Here is an 18,045-nt window from a genome sequence, read left to right on the forward strand (position 1 = left end):
CGCGAAGTACCCAGCATTCTATCCTATCAACTGTTTATATATGTGTCATTTTTTTCTATTTTAAGTAGTTGTTTTTATTTAACCCTTTGTATTTTTAGTGGTTTTTGTTTTGTGCGTATTTTTGTTTTTGAATGTTTTGTTTATGTGTAGTTGAGCTGATAGAATGCTGAAATAACATCGCGGTAAAAGGTTCCTCGACCGACCGGAGGCTCGTACCCTGCAGACGACACATCCTCAGTCAATAACAAACTGCTCCTCTATATTTTCCGCAGGATTTTGATTAAATCGGTATTTTATGAGTCGACGAAAAAGACTTTGATACAAACATAACTCTATTAAAATTTGCCATGAACGTAAAGCCTAGATACGTCCATGACAAAAACATTGACTCAAAAACCTAAGAGTCTATGGTGTAACACTAAGCCGGAGACACAAGCGAAGAGTTGAAATATGACTGTTTTCAACTCAGGACTGCCGTGTTCATCCAGCTAAAATCCTCCGAAAGGTTAAGTTCACTCTGGAAAGCGTAAGGTTCGAAACCTCCGCACTAAAACCAGACATAACCTCGAAGGCAGTAAGGTTAACAATAAAACTTATTTTTTTATCTACATTATTATTATTATTACTATTATCATTTTAATATGATTTAAATTCAATTTTTTCATAATTAATACATAATTTTTTTTCATAATTAATACATTTTTTTTTCTTTCTATTCATAATTAATACAAGATTTTAGACTTCTATTAACCATCATTCATAAAACGATGAATATTCACATTAAGTGAATGAGAGTGGGGCTATTTTAAAGGAAACTTGATCTTTCATTCGTTTATTATGCACATCCTATCGTGCTGCCAACACCCGGTTTGTTAGTTAAGAAAAATGAAGTAAAAAGAGGAGAATTGTTGAGGAGAATAAGAAAGTCAGAGAATGTATTGAATAAACTATCAAAAGATCAAGTAATAAATTAAGTAAAGAGATCGGGCTGTTTTTTTGGAGGCGATGTTTTATGAATGAATGAAAAAAACCTATTTTTGATTTCACGAGAAAACGATACCAGATGATGTAAATAGGACTCATTCATAACACACAGATTCACACACAGATTCACACACAGATTCACACAAGACCAACAAATACACATCAGAATCGCACCTACCTTACACCACCTCCATTTACATCATACTGCATCATTTTCGTCGTGAATTTCGGGCCCCTTTAAAAAATGTGCACTACACTAAAGGATTGTCCGCCGGTCGCTGCTGCTGCTGCTGCTGCTGCTGCTCAGTCGCTGCTCCTTGAATCATTGTTAATAAACTCGCTGCTCCTTCGGTTGTTGCTCCTCAGATCATTGTTTGTAAACTCGCTGCTCCTTCGGTTGTTGCTCCTCAGATCATTGTTTGTAAACTCGCTGCTCCTTCGGTTGTTGCTCCTCGGATCATTGTTTGTAAACTCGCTGCTCCTTCGGTTGTTGCTCCTCGAATCATTGTTTGTAAACTCGCTGCTCCTTCGCTTGTAAACTCCAGCGTCTCTGCTGTAACTCGGTCGTAGTAAACTCTCAACGTAGTGAACTCTGGAAAATTACAATTCATACAAATCAATGAAGTTTTTGTAAAAGTAACGTACAACTTGATGGGAAGTTACTGTTTGGTTGAAATCTAAAATGAATTTTGAAATCTAACTCACCACATAATCACAAAAAACTGTTGTCTTGACTTGAAAACTCTAAAACTGTTTCTGCTGCTCCTAAACCATATTCTGCCATCTACTGCTCGTCATCTGTTGCTGGTAAACTCATCTTCAACTCTTTGCTCTCATTTTCTGGATCTACCTGGCCACAAAAACAATTTATAAGAACGATTCAACGAAAAAAATGTTCCCTAGGACTCGACTTGATGAGATGTGAAAAGGCAATGATTTTAATTTTGAAAGCTAACTCACCATACGACAAGTAACTTAATTATTGTCTTCCCTTATCAATTACCGCTGCATAATCGCCTCTGTTGCTACTAAACCAAATTCTGCAACTCCTGCCCATAATCTGTCTCCGGTAAACTCACTGCTGCTGATGCTGCTCGTATGAGTTGCTCGTAAACTCTTGTTGCTCCTGTCCGATTATTGTATGTTAACTTTGTCGCCTCTTGCTGAAGTTCTACTGGTATCATCATCTCTATCAGCTGTAGAACTATGTAAATATATACAGATATATGAAATCATACAGATATCTGAGTACAACAAATATCTAAACTCACCTTATATCACAACAAACTGTCGTCTTGCCTTGAAAACTTTCTAAACCAAATACTGCCATCTGCTCATCGTGCTGTCATTGGTCCTAAACTCATCTTCAACTCTGTTCATATTTCTCTGCACACATTTCAGGATCTTCTGCGGTCATCACAGGTACCATTCGGTCACCGATTATTCCCCCCCCCCCCCCCATCTTACAGGATAGAGGTCCCTGATTGGTTAACTATTGGGTCAACTGGTCATCAGACATTGTCCGCTAACGGGATAAAAGTTGATGATTGGTAAACATTGGGTCAATTGGTCATCATCTGTTCGAGTATCTTATAAATTAACATGTTAAAGGTTAAAATCCCTCTTTGTCAATAAACCCCCGATTGATTAGTATTAGTAGCGTTAGTTAATCACTATTTAACACAGTGATCATTAACGTAGATTTCTCTGATACAAGATCAGTTAACGTTGATTTGACACATAGAGTCCACAGAGTCTTTAAAAAGACAGATCTGCGAGCCTACATGACATCATTGTTTGAAGAGTTTTCATGCAAAAAAAGATAGAGATTTTCGTCTATTTCTAGACAATTTTCATTGATTAGCAGGATTTATCGGGTTTGTTAAGAGTTGGGAGCTAATAGCGAGACTGGTAACGCCACCTATTGCTCAGGCACTACGGTCTCTGCGCTCTGATAGGAATGAACAGCATTTAAAGAGTATGAATACAAATACACTGATGGTGTATATGGAGGAAAAGATTATTCGTTATTTGCATCATATTTACAATAAATATCTAGACCTATTACAATAAATCTAACCCTAGTGCTCTTGATTGTCTCCGCGACTTTACCTGTTGCCCCAGGAGAGATGATTAGATGAGGGATATTTGGGGTTTGTTAAGAGTTGGGAGCTATAGCGAGGCTGGTAGCGCCACCTATTTCTCAGGCACTATCGTCTTTGCAACTTACCAGAAGCTCTGATTTACATAATTGAATTTGCACGATTAAGTGATTTCAAGGGAATTTTTTACAGTTGGGAGCAATAGGAAGGCTGGTAGCGCCACCTATTATCGCTCAGGCACCATCGTCTCCGCCCACCTACCCGAAACTCTGATCAAGGTTTAATGTATTTTTAGGGGAGTTTTTGAGATCTAAGAGCTATATGGAGGCTGGTAGCGCCACCTATTGCTCAAACACCATCTCCGCTCACCTACCTGAAGCTCTGATTATATTTCATACAGTTTAAGTAATTCAGGGGAGTTAAAAATGTGGCTGGTAGTGCCACCTATTGCTCAGGAATAGTACTCTCTGCCTCTGATAAATTAAACAGTCATGCATGACTATTACAATAAGTGACTAATGTCTCATCGATGTCACCAAAGACTTTAATATGACAGAAAACTTTTACTGAATTTTTAAACCAATTGACTAAATGTCAGTAAATCATAAGAAAATATGAACTTGTCATAAAATGAGATGCCGGATTAAATGAGATCATGAAATGACTCGTTTCAGATTGAGATTTCATTAACAAAGATAGAGATTTCAGTAAGAAAATATTTGAAATATTGCAAATAGTATTTGCAATTGATATTCTAGTAACAAAGATTCACTGACTACAATCAATATCTCAATATTATATTAAAAAACCGATAGAAGTGACACAGAAATTAGCAACAAACATTTAGAAATTCACATCTGAAGTTTCTCTCAAAGTTCATTATCACGGAAAATATCATCAGCTTTGAAATTTATGATATACTACAGTGATTTTCCGCCAAAATGGAAAACACGATTTAAAGTTTTTCCATCAAAAAGAAAAACGATTTTATTCCGTTCCGTCAAAAGGAAAGATACAATTTAAGTCTTTCCATCAAAAATGAAAACATTTTTTCCCGTCAAAAGGAAAAACGCTATCTTAAGTTTCTGTATCTTGAGTTGCACATGAAATTGCCAACAACCAGTATTCAAGCTTGTTTCTTTTCAAATTTCATCATTGTCTGGTTTTAAGAATTTTCAAATTTAAAAGCAGCACCAAACAAACATTTATAGAAATTGCCAATAAAATTGAGAAATACTTGTCAGATATAAACAGATGACATCACGACGTCAATATCATCTTGAGAAAAAATAATTCATCTTCATTTTTAAAGATTACTACATGTCATTTGCTATGGCTGATTACAATGATTATGCAAATGAGAGTGGAGAAAGTGCCACAAATGAATCGGGACTTTCATCTAATACGAGGACGCTGAAAATAGAAACATGTGTTAAATTGAATGAGGCAAACCATTATGTATAAGACATGAATGAGTTCGCGGTGGTCCTTTTTGACCGGTTAAACTGACGTTTAGAAATAAAGAATGGAGAAATTTTGACTTGTAAATTTGTACTCGGAGAAGTCCCAAAACGACACCTCACCACTCATTATTTCTCACTCTAAACCGGTGTCAGTAATAAAACTATACACAACATAAAATTAATTATATCGATGAATTTTAAAATATACCTCAAAATTGTAACTATATTTAGAAATAGTGCCACTGAATGTATTTAAGGACTTCAGTCTAATACGAGTACAAACAAACAAATAAACAAATGAACAGAATATGTTTAATATCTGAACAAAGTAAAATTGAATAAAAGCAAACCATTTATGCAAAACAAAGTTACTACATAAATGAGTTCACACAAGTGGTCATTAAATCAGACCTGATTGAAACTGATAAATCATTAGAATTGTACTCGGAGAAGTCCTGCATTTATTTCCAAAACGGCACTTCAGTTTTCTAATTGATTCCTAATCTTTCTATAGACACCGGTATCATTGATAAACTTATATTAGGCTAAATTTATATTAGGCTAAATTTGAAGTAAAGTTTCAAAGCGTCAAAGCTTTTACTCGCAATCACTTTTATTTTCAGTAATTTCTATTTTTGATTGTTTGGTGCAAATTTATCAATTGGAATATTTGAAATGACACCAGACGTTTTGGATAAAACCTGAATGTTGCGCAAACACCAAGAATAAACTACTGCATTTCTATTAATGCCAATTATCATTAGACATAAATATAAATGTACTTTTCTATTGTAAATCAAACTGAATTGATTTACGATATTTCATTTCAAAAACAATCAGTTTATTTACAAGAAGTCTGTTTGATTCTTCAATCAACAAACAGTATTCTATTATTAGACATCGAAATAAGAATAACTGAAATAAAGTGAAAAAATTTGATTGATTTTGAATCCCTTTCAAAGTTGAGATTTCATTTACAAAGATTGAATGAAGATTCCATATTCGGATTGAAATTACATGAACAAAGTGAGGAACTTCAATTGATTCAATTCTACTTTTATAAACTTCACTTCTAAAAGTATTTTAATAAAATCGATATTGAAATATTGAGATTTCGGGAAGGTGATATTTGATTAATTGCAAATTGAGATTCAGCAACAAAGATGGAACTATCTTTTTCTTCAGAGGATTTCAATGAGAATTTGATATAATTGTGGCGACCAACATCAACTAAAAATCAAAAACTTTCAAAACTAAATGTCAGTAAGACATCTTGAAATGAGTCTTTTTGAAATTGAGATTCCACTAAGAAAACATTAGAAATAATCGCAAATCTTTTTTACAATTGAGATTTCACTAACGAACATCCAAGATTCCAGTAAGAAAACATATTTAATAATTGCAATTCCTTCGGAGATTGCGATTTTAAATAAAAAGCCATAACACCCTAATATTGATATTGATATTTTTTCAGAGACAATTTCCTAAAGGAACTATGATATAGTAACTTTGATCACATGATTAAAACAGAGCTTGCGGAGATGATCTATATATGTAATGGTAAAAGACAAGCGTGCTCACCACTGGACCAGTAGAACTTTAGTCTAATTGACCAGTGGTTAAACAGCGCAAGATTTTATTAAATTTCTTTTATTCATCCTATATTGAGCAGTAACTAGCATTAATTATACACCTTTAACAGAGCTTAACGGAGATGATCTTATTATATTTAAAGAGACAAGACAAGCGTGCTAACCACTGGACCAATAGAACTTTAGTCTAATTGACCAGCGATTAAACAGCGCAGGATTTTTCTAAAAATACAAAATATCACGAGCTAATCCTGTATAGAACTAGCAACGATGATACACCTTTCACAGAGCGAACGGAGACTATTTGAACTTTGTTAACAGGATTTGGCGCAGTTTTTGTTATAAACTATTGATGACTTCTTAATATTTTCCATCATTAAAAAGTAGAATATATCATATATTGAATCAGTTATTCTACTGCAGAGCTTTCACAAAGACGATCTTTACTGGGAATTTGATATTAGATAAAAAATGGGGCCACGGAGACAGCGATTAGTTAGTGCACGTCATCGAGTGAACTAGCGTCCACTCGGACTAGTGACTAGATAGCTTATTATAGTAATAGTTACCTATATCAGTTTGAATCTGCTAATATAATATTTTAACTAATATACAGTAAAATATAACTTACAGCGCCATCTATAACTAACATAATTATCCTTATATAGAATAGATACTAAATCTAAAATGCAACTTATTTACAAAATTGTATTTACATAAAATAAAACTAAAGCTAATGATTATAAACAATTAATAACTGACTAAGATATAATGATAAAATAGTAATTACGTATTTACATTAATAACATATATTTACAATTATTTATAATGAGTAAAGATAAGATATTCTAATAAACTATATCGAGTGAAAAGAAATTCCAGCACAGAGCTAACAGAGACCAAGGTTTGAGGGTATTTTGTTAGCAAGATTTTGGCCGAAGGTTTTTGTTATGAGGCTAATCTACTAACAAGAGAAAAGTCATTTTAAGATCTTATCCCAAGTTATCTTATCCTAAGTAATGATTCTAAACTAGTGCGGTGCAGACACAGAACATCGTTTAACGATTTTGTGTCGTTCGGATATATATTTTTTTTTTACTTTCAGTTAAAAGTTATAAAGCGTTAGAAAGTTTTGAGATGAGCTTTTAAAAAAGCTTTTCGACGCCTCATTTATGTGTATTTCTACACGTATTTGGTTTTGCGGACTCTCGGCACTCCACACTCTCTCTCTCTCTCTCTTACCCCCCAAATATAGAATGATAAATCAAACTTAGCTTTTTTGTATTGCGACCATCATCCGGTGGAAGATCTTGGTTCAACTGATGGATCCACTTCAGCTGGATTCTGCTGGCTGTTTCCATGAACATGAGATCTACGTTGCTGCAGGATTATCTGTCGTTCTCGCGACTGTGAATTGGTTCTCATCTGTTCGTCTGATCAGCTACATTTGGAATTATTCAACTGGAAAGAAAAGAAATATTTTTGAGGCGTAAAATCTGTTCGAGCATCTTATAAATTTACATGTTAAAGGTTTAAATCCGTCCTTGTCGTTTACAATTGCAATAATTGTATTATTTGATCAGTGATTGTCAATAAACCCCCGATTGATTAGTATTAGTAGGGTTAGTTAATCACTATTTAACACAGTGATCATTAACGTAGATTTCTCTGATACAAGATCAGTTAACGTTGATTTGACACATAGAGTCCACAGAGTCTTTAAAAAGACGGATCTGAGAACCTACTGAACCTACTGAACCTACCCGACCTCGTCATTCGAGGAGTTTGGATTTTTTCGTGCAGATATACAGCTTTTTGAGGCTGTTATTTCTAGAGGATGTTTGGGAAAAGGACACGTGAGGTTTTTGATAGTTAGGAGCTCTAGCGAGGCTGGTAGCGCCACCTATTGCTCTGTCACTATCGTCTCTGCGCTCTGATTAGGAATGGATAGTTTTTTTAAAGATGGATGTGTTTGATTTGCGAGTTCTAGGCGACTGGTAGCGCCACCTATTACTCTTCACCGTCTCCGCAACTTTACCTGTTGCCCCGGAGATTAGATGAGGGATATTTGGGGTTTGTTAAGAGTTGGGAGCAATAGGAAGGCTGGTAGCGCCACCTATTATCGCTCAGGCACCATCGTCTCCGCGCACTTACCCGAAACTCTGATCAAGGTTTAATGTATTTTTAAGGGAGTTTTTGAGATCTATAGGAAGGCTGGTAGCGCCACCTATTGCTCGGACACCATCTCCGCGCACTTACCCGAAGCTCTGTTTTTACATAGTAGGAGAGTTTGAGACGCTGGTAGCGCCACCTATTGCTCAGGCTGAATGCGTGGATTCCACTGAGTATCAAATCATACACGACTAAATTGTAATCAGTGTTTACAATCTCATCTTCTAATAGATGCATTTAATGTGACACAACTTTTATAAGAGGCCACAACTTTTAAACCAGTCGACTTAACATCCAAATTGAAAGAGATGTTGAACTGACTGTTTTGAAATTGAGATTCTACGAACATAGATTGATTGACTACATCTGATATCTCAATATCAATATCAATATCAAAACACTGATAGAAGTGACACAGAAATAAGCAACAAACATTTAGAAATTCACATCTGAAGTTTCTCTCAAAGTTCATTATCACGGAAAATATCATCAGCTTTGAAATTTATGATATACTACAGTGATTTTTCGCCAAAATGGAAAACATAATTTTCAGTTTTTCCATCAAAAAGAAAACCAAAATTTTAAGTTTTTCCATCAAAAAGAAAACCAAAATTTTAAGTTTTTCCACCAAAAAGAAAAACACAATTTATCTCAAGTTTCAGATGAAATTGCAGACAAGCATTATTACAGCAGGTTTCATCATTGTCTGGTTTTCAGAATTCAAACTTAAAGAGCAGCAGCAGCAGCACCAAACAAACATTTATAGAAATTGCTAATAAAATTGAGAAATACTTTCAGATTTGAACTGATGACATCAAAATGTTATCATCATTTTTGAAGATATAATTGATCTTCATAGAAAAAGATTGAAATTCACAACAATTACAATGATTATGCAAATGAGAGTGGAGAGAGTGCCACAAATGAATCGGGACTTTCATCTAATACGAGCACGCTGAAAATAGAAACATGTGTTAAATTGAATGAGGCAAACCATTATGTATAAGACATGAATGAGTCTGCGGTGGTCATTGAAATATGACCGGATAAAACTGACGTTTAGAAATAAAGAAATTGTAAATTTGTACTCGGAGAAGTCCCAAAACGACACCTCACCACTCATTATTTCTCACTCTTAACCGGTGTCAGTAATAAAACTCTACACAAAAACATAAACATGAATTTAAAATATGAACTTGAAATAAGTGCCACTGAATGTATGAAGGACTTGTGTCTATTACGAGTACAAACAAACAAATGAACAGAATATGTGTTTAATTGGAATAAAAGTAAACCATTTATGCACAGAATTACGTTACATGACATAAAATAATTACCACATAAATTAGTTCACAGTAGTAGCCTTGAATTAGACCTGATTGAAATGATAAATCATTAGAATTGTACTCGGAGAAGTCCTGTATTTATTTCCAAAACGACACTGCAGTTTTCTAGTTCCTAATCTTTCTATAGACACCGGCATCACTGATAAACTTATATTAGGCTAAATTTGAAGTAAAGTTTAAAAGCGTCAAAGCTTTTACTCGCAATCACTTTTATTTTCAGTAATTTCTATTTTTGATTGTTTGGTGCAAATTTAATCAATTAGAATATTTGAAATGACCGGACGTTGTTTATTTCACACTGAAACCTGTTGTAAGTTGCTCATACAATGTACAAATACATTACTTCAATTATTATCACACATAAATATAGATATCTATTGTAAATCAAATAGAATTGATTTATGATATTTATCAGTTCGTACGTTAAGTATTCTGTTTGATTCTTCAATTGACAAACAGTATTCTATTATTAGACATCGGAATACTCGCAACCGATGAACAAAATGAAAAATTTCGATTGATTGAGAATCCCTTTCAAAATTGAGATTTCATAAACAAACATTCTCGAGATTTCAGTAAGAATCCATTTGAAATATCGTAATTTTCAGGCACCTGATTTACGTGAACAAAGTGAGGAACTTCAATAGATTCAATTCAAATTTTATAAACTTCACTTCTAAAAGTATTCTAACAAAATATTGAAATATCGAGATATCATCAGTAAGATGGTATTTGATCGATCGCGAATCCTTTTCAAAATTGAGATTTCAATAACAAATTTGAAATATTATCGATATTTTTGAGATTTCAAATATAAAGACAGAACAGCCCGAGATTGATACGTATTTCTTTATAGAGACGTCTTTTTAAAGGAATCATGATAGAACTATGATCACATGATTAAAACAGAGTTTGCGGAGATGATCTATTTATGTACAGTCACAAGACAGCATGCTTACCACTGACCAATAGAACTTAAGTCTAATTGGTCAGTGGTTAAACAGTGCAGGATTTGCTGATACAAAATATGACCAGCTTTTATTCATCCTATATTGAGCAGTAACTAGCATTAATTATACACATTAAGCAGAGCTTGCGGAGATTATCTTATTATATTTTAAGACACAAGACAAGCGTGCTCACCACTGGACCAATAGAACTTTAGTCTAATTGACCAGTGGTTAAACAGCGTGAGATTTTTCTAAAAATACAAAATATCACGAGCTAATCCTGTATAGAACTAGTAACGATGATACACCTTTCACAGAGCGAACGGAGACTATTTGAACTTTGTTAACAGGATTTGGCGCAGTTTTTGTTATTAACTATTGATGACTTAATATTTTCCTAACATTGTAAAGTAGGATATCCTACATTGAGTGAGTTTCAAGAATTTTGGGGCCACGGAGACAGCGATTAGTTAGTGCTAGTCCAAGTGAACTAGTGTCCACTCAGACTAGTGACTAGATAGCTTATAATAGTAATAGTTACCTATATCAGTTTGACTCTGCTAATATTGTAACTAAAGCACAATTTACAGTCTATTTTCAGATGAGAAAAGCTTGTTAACTATTAAACCTAATGAACTAATCAACTAGGATAAAATATTCACTTTCTAACAGTAATATATTAACTAACATGATTATCCTATATTAAATAGATATTAAATTCAAAACAACTTTTTACACAACTGTTTTAAATACAACTGATTCAACACTTAGTGCTATATCGAGTAAAGATATTCTAATACGCTATATCGAGTAAAGATATTCTAACACGCTATATCGAGTGAAAAGAAATTCCAGCACAGAGCTAACAGAGACCAAGGTTTGAGGGTATTTTGTTAGCAAGATTTTGGCCCCAGGTTTTTGTTATGAAGCTAATCTACTAACAAGAGAAAAGTCATTTTAAGATCTTATCCCAAGTTATCTTATCTTTAGTTATCTTATCCTAAGTAACTTTTCTAAACTAGTGCGGTGCAGACACAGAACATCGTTTAACGATTTTGTGTCGTTCGGATATATATTTTTTTTTACTTTCAGTTAAAAGTTATAAAGCGTTAGAAAGTTTTGAGATGAGCTTTTAAAAAAGCTTTTCGACGCCTCATTTATGTGTATTTCTACACGTATTTGGTTTTGCGGACTCTCGGCACTCCACACTCTCTCTCTCTCTCTTACCCCCCAAATATAGGATGATAAATCAAACTTAGCTTTTTTGTATTGCGACCATCATCCGGTGGAAGATCTTGGTTCAACTGATGGATTCACTTCAGCTGGATTCTGCTGGCTGTTTCCATGAACGTGAGATCTACGTTGCTGCAGGATTATCTGTCGTTCTCGCGACTGTGAATTGCTTCTCATCTATTCGTCCGATCAGCTACATTTGGAAATATTCAACTGGAAGTAAATGATATTTTTGAGGCGTACAATCTGTTCGAACATCTTACAATTTTACATGTTAAATATTAAAATCAGTCTCGGTCGTTTACAATTGTAATAATTGTATTATTTGATCAGTGATTGTCAATAAACCCCCGATTGATTAGTATTAGTGGCGTTAGTTAATCACTATTTAACACAGTGATCATTAACGTAGATTTTTCTGATACAAGATCAGTTAACGTTGATTTGACACATAGAGTCCACAGAGTCTTTAAAAAGACGGATCTGAGAACCTACTGAACCTACTGAACCTACCCGACCTCGTCATTCGAGGAGTTTGGATTTTTTCGTGCAGATATACAGCTTTTTGAGGCTGTTATTTCTAGAGGATGTTTGGGAAAAGGACACGTAAGGTTTTTGATAGTTAGGAGCTCTAGCGAGGCTGGTAGCGCCACCTATTGCTCTGTCACTATCGTCTCTGCGCTCTGATTAGGAATGGATAGTTTTTTTAAAGATGGATGTGTTTGATTTGCGAGTTCTAGGTGACTGGTAGCGCCACCTATTACTCTTCGCCGTCTCCGCAACTTTACCTGTTGCCCCGGAGATGATTAGATGAGGGATATTTGGGGTTTGTTAAGAATTGGGAGCTATAGGAAGGCTGGTAGCGCCACCTATTATCACTCAGGCACCATCGTCTCCGCCCACTTACCCGAAACTCTGATCAAGGTTTAATGTATTTTTAGGGGAGTTTTTGAGATCTATAGGAAGGCTGGTAGCGCCACCTATTGCTCGGACACCATCTCCGCGCACTTACCCGAAGCTCTTTTTTTACATAGTAGGAGAGTTTGAGACGCTGGTAGCGCCACCTATTGCTCAGGCTGAATGCGTGGATTCCACTGAGTATCAAATCATACACGACTAAATTGTTATCAGTGTCTACAATCTCATCTTCTAATAGATGCATTTAATGTGACAACTTTTATAAGAGGCCACAACTTTTAAACCAGTCGACTTAACATCCAAATTGAAAGAGATATTGAACTGACTGTTTTGAAATTGAGATTCTACGAACATAGATTGATTGACTACATCTGATATCTCAATATCAATATCAATATCAAAACACTGATAGAAGTGACACAGAAATTAGCAACAAACATTTAGAAATTCACATCTGAAGTTTCTCTCAAAGTTCATTATCACGGAAAATATCATCAGCTTTGAAATTTATGATAAACTACAGAGATTTTCCATCAAAAAGGAAAACACAATTTATCTCAAGTTTCAGATGAAATTGCAGACAAAGCATTATTACAGCAGGTTTCATCGTTGTCTGGTTTTCAGAATTCAAACTTAAAGAGCAGCAGCAGCAGCAGCAGCAGCAGCACCAAACAAACATTTATAGAAATTGCTAATAAAATTGAGAAATACTTTCAGATTTGAACTGATGACATCAAAATGTTATTATCATTTTGAAAGAAATAATTGATCTTCATAGAAAAAGATTGAAATTCACAACAATTACAATGATTATGCAAATGAGAGTGGAGAGAGTGCCACAAATGAATCGGGACTTTCATCTAATACGAGCACGCTGAAAATAGAAACATGTGTTAAATTGAATGAGGCAAACCATTATGTATAAGACATGAATGAGTCTGCGGTGGTCATTGAAATTTGACCGGTTAAAACTGACGTTTAGAAATAAAGAAATTGCAAATTTGTACTCGGAGAAGTCCCAAAACGACACCTCACCACTCATTATTTCTCACTCTAAACCGGTGTCAGTAATAAAACTATACACAACATCAAATTAATTATATCGATGAATTCTGAAATATACCTTAAAATTGTAACTATATTTAGAAATAGTGCCACTGAATGTATTTAAGGACTTCAGTCTAATACGAGTACAAACAAACAAACAAACAAATGAACAGAATATGTTTAATATCTGAACAAAGTAAAATTGAATAAAAGCAAACCATTTATACAAAACAAAGTTACTACATAAATGAGTTCACACAAGTGGTCATTAAATCAGACCTGATTGAAACTGATAAATCATTAGAATTGTACTCGGAGAAGTCCTGCATTTATTTCCAAAACGGCACTTAGTTTTCTAATTGATTCCTAATCTTTCTATAGACACCGGTATCACTGATAAACTTATATTATTTGAAGTAAAGTTTCAAAGCGTCAAAGCTTTTACTCGTAATCACTTTTATTTTCAGTAATTTCTATTTTTGATTGTTTGGTGCAAATTTAATCAATTAGAATATTTGAAATGACCGGACGTTGTTTATTTCACACTGAAACCTGTTGTAAGTTGCTCATACAATGTACAAATACATTACTTCAATTATTATCACACATCAATATAGATATCTATTGTAAATCAAATAGAATTGATTTATGATATTTATCAGTTCGTACGTTAAGTATTCTGTTTGATTCTTCAATTGACAAACAGTATTCTATTATTAGACATCGGAATACTCGCAACCGATGAACAAAATGAAGAAATTCGATTGATTGAGAATCCCTTTCAAAATTGAGATTTCATAAACAAACGTTCTCAAGATTTCAGTAAGAATCCATTTGAAATATTGTAATTTTCAGGCACCGGATTTACGTGAACAAAGTGAGGAACTTCAATTGATTCAATTCAAATTTTATAAACTTCACTTCTAAAAGTACTTTAATAAAATATTGAAATATCGAGATATCACCAGTAACTTGATATTTGATTGTTCGCGAATTCTTTTCAAAATTGAGATTTCAATAACAAATTTGAAATATTATCGATATTTTTGAGATTGAGATTTCAAATATAAAGACAGATTCATATGTATTTTATAAAGCCGTCTTTTTAAAGGAATCATGATAGAACTTTGATTAAAGGATTAAAACACAGAGTTTGCAGAGATGATCTATTTATGTACAGTCACGAGACAGCGTGTTTAACACTGGACCAGTAGAACTTTAGTCTAATTGGTCAGTGGTTAAACAGCGCAGGATTTTTCTAAAAACACAAAATATCACGAGCTAATTCTGTATAGAACTAGTAACGATGATACACCTTAAACAGAGCGAACGGAGACTATTTGAACTTTGTTAACAGGATTTGGCGCAGGTTTTTGTTATAAACTATTGATGACTTAATGTTTTGCTAACATTGTAAAGTAGAATATCCTACATTGAGTGAGTTTCAAGAATTTGGGGGCTACGGAGACAGCGATTAGTTAGTGCACGTCATTGAGTGAACTAGCGCCCACTCGGACTAGTGACTAGATAGCTTATAATAGTAATAGTTACCTATATCAGTTTGAATCTGCTAATATTATAACTAAAACACAATTTACAGTCTATATTCAGATGAGAAAAGCGTGTTAACTATCAAACCTAGTGAACTAATCAACTAGGATAAAATATTCACTTTCTAACAGTAATATATTAACTAACATGATTATCCTATATTAAATAGATATTAAATTCAAAACAACTTTTTACACAACTGTTTTAAATACAACTGATTCAACACTTAGTGCTATATCGAGTAAAGATATTCTAACACGCTATATTGAGTGAAAAGAAATTCCAGCACAGAGCTAACAGAGACCAAGGTTTGAGGGTATTTTGTTAGCAAGATTTTGGCCGAAGGTTTTTGTTATGAAGCTAATCTACTAACAAGAGAAAAGTCATTTTAAGATCTTATCCCAAGTTATCTTATCTTAAGTAATCTTATCCTAAGTAACTATTGTAAACTAGTGCGGTGCAGACACAGAACATCGTTTAACGATTTTGTGTCATTTGGATATTCTTTTTTTCACTTTCAGTTAAAAGTTATAAAGCGTTAGAAAGTTTTGAGATGAGCTTTTAAAAAAGCTTTTCGACGCCTCATTTATGTGTATTTCTACACGTTTTTTGGTTTTGCGGACTCTCAGCACTCCACACTCTCTCTCTCTCTTACCCCCCAAATACAGGATGATAAATCAAACTTAGCTTTTTGTATTGCGACCATCATCCGGTTGAGGATAGTGTCAGTAGTTCATCTTCTAGAGTTCCAGGTCACATTGTGTCGACTGCTCAGTTTGTCTTGCATCCGATGGATAATTTCGACGGTCTCCATGAAAAACATTTCTTACTTTCTGCAGCTGGAAATATAAGAAAATTGTGATAAGTTTCTTGGAATGAAAACGATAAACATGAAACAAACAAAACATGAATTAATACAACACGAAAAATGACAATTTATGAAAATGATTCTATGAAACTATTTGCAAAATATACACCCTACAACTCGATGGAATATCACTACATGGGACATAAACCATTAACTTAATTTTGAAATGAAATTCTCACCATTAAAAGGTTAGAAACGGATGTTCTTGTCTGGCTGAATTCAGCGGCCGGAGGAGTGTCAGTAGTACAGTCGGTATACAGATAGCGCTCGGTGGTGGTTCAGACACCAGTGCGTCACAATGACCCGGCGCAAAATGCTCTTAATAGAACCTATCGATGCGTTAACGGAATATATCGGGAGGCCAACAGGTTTAGCACGCATTCCTACCTCGACCAATCAGCTGATCAGAAAGAACATCGTCCTTGATTAGATTCATCGCAAAGGTCGAGTTTGACTTAACCGCCGCCGCCGCCAGTGCAGCATCCTCGCTTGCCAGGGGTGCGATATCTCGCTCCCCGAACTCGATTCGGCTTTAGTTTTAATTTTTCCACCCATCAAGAGATTCGAACTTACAGCGCTAGAGCTGCTGGTGGAAGCGAGTTCGTGGAGCGATACCGGACCCCTGGCAAGCGAGGATGTAACTGGTGAGGTCCGGTGTTTATTCCAATGGAGCGCCGGCACCGGTCGGGTAGACTGATTACCGGTCTCTATCTTCATGGGACAGGCAACCAGTCTACACCGGAGCAGAACGTTTCATATTGATACAGCGTTTTAATCTATCGGTATTACTTCATTACATATAAACGCGGGAATATGATTGAGTTTATAGCTCCGGGTTTTAAGCTAAAATCCAGTCTATAAAACTAGGCCAAGGTTTTTATCCCTGATCTTTTACAAATTTATTCAATATCCATCAGTGTCAATGATGCCTAGTTCTGTTTAGTCTCGGTGATCTGTTCTGTGTCCCTTTTCAGCTCTCTCCCCATTCCCGATAGAATATAAACTATCTCTTCCTCTCTCTCCTCGATTAACAGATCTTCCTTTACAAATTTATTCAATATCCATCCATTTCCGTCCTGTTGTCTGCTCTCATCACTAGGTAAACAAACTAATCGCGCGCAGTAGCAACAAAAGACTCGATTTCTTCGTGTATTATGCGGAATTTTGCAATAACCTTCTCAAACAGGAAGTAGTGAATACACCGCAAGCAGACGATTTGGTGGAATAAATCATTGAATCTGACTTCCATTTCAGCTGTGTTACCAGGACAGAGATAACTCTGACTCCCATTTCAGCCGTGTTACCAGGACAGAAATATAACCCTGACTCCAGATTTTAGCGTATCACAGACTGCTGTTATCAGGACAGCAGTCTGATGACCTTATTTAATCTCAGCCTTGTTTCAGGATAGAGTAATCTTCTGAATCTTCTCTTGTGGAAGTCGTCATCCACCCACGCACCTACGGGCCCACGCACCCACGGGCCCACGCGTCATAGAATCCGTTCAGATTTATATTTAGAAACAACGAACTTTCAGTTTGAAATCTTAATTAGCTCCCGATAGAGACAGCTAGCTGTGAACAGGAATCGGGACAGCGAAGGAAGGAATAAGTCTATTAATTATCAACTTATCACAGAGAAATTTAGGTGTGTCACATCGAAACACGCTGGTACCGAGACGGGAACCAATCAAAACACAGCATGGGAGTCGCAGCAGCAGCAGCAGCATCTGCGGGGAGGGAGTGTTACCGAGTAACACAGCTTCCACGCGACCTCATCTCACAACTGCCGAGTTTTAGTAATTACCGCAATACGCAGA

General features: G+C 35.1%; 1 long non-coding RNA gene across 1 annotated transcript; it reads right to left on the minus strand.

The window, feature by feature from the left end:
- Positions 1–1,692: 1,692 nt before the first annotated feature.
- On the minus strand, positions 1,693–2,407 carry LOC141910193 (uncharacterized). Its single transcript, XR_012619860.1, has 3 exons — positions 2,256–2,407; positions 1,945–2,188; positions 1,693–1,830 (listed from the first exon to the last, which is right to left on the minus strand). It is a non-coding gene; the product is annotated as an uncharacterized LOC141910193 (long non-coding RNA).
- Positions 2,408–18,045: the final 15,638 nt, after the last annotated feature.

This window comes from Tubulanus polymorphus, chromosome 8, assembly GCF_964204645.1.
Source record: "Tubulanus polymorphus chromosome 8, tnTubPoly1.2, whole genome shotgun sequence".
Lineage (NCBI taxonomy): Eukaryota > Metazoa > Nemertea > Palaeonemertea > Tubulaniformes > Tubulanidae > Tubulanus > Tubulanus polymorphus.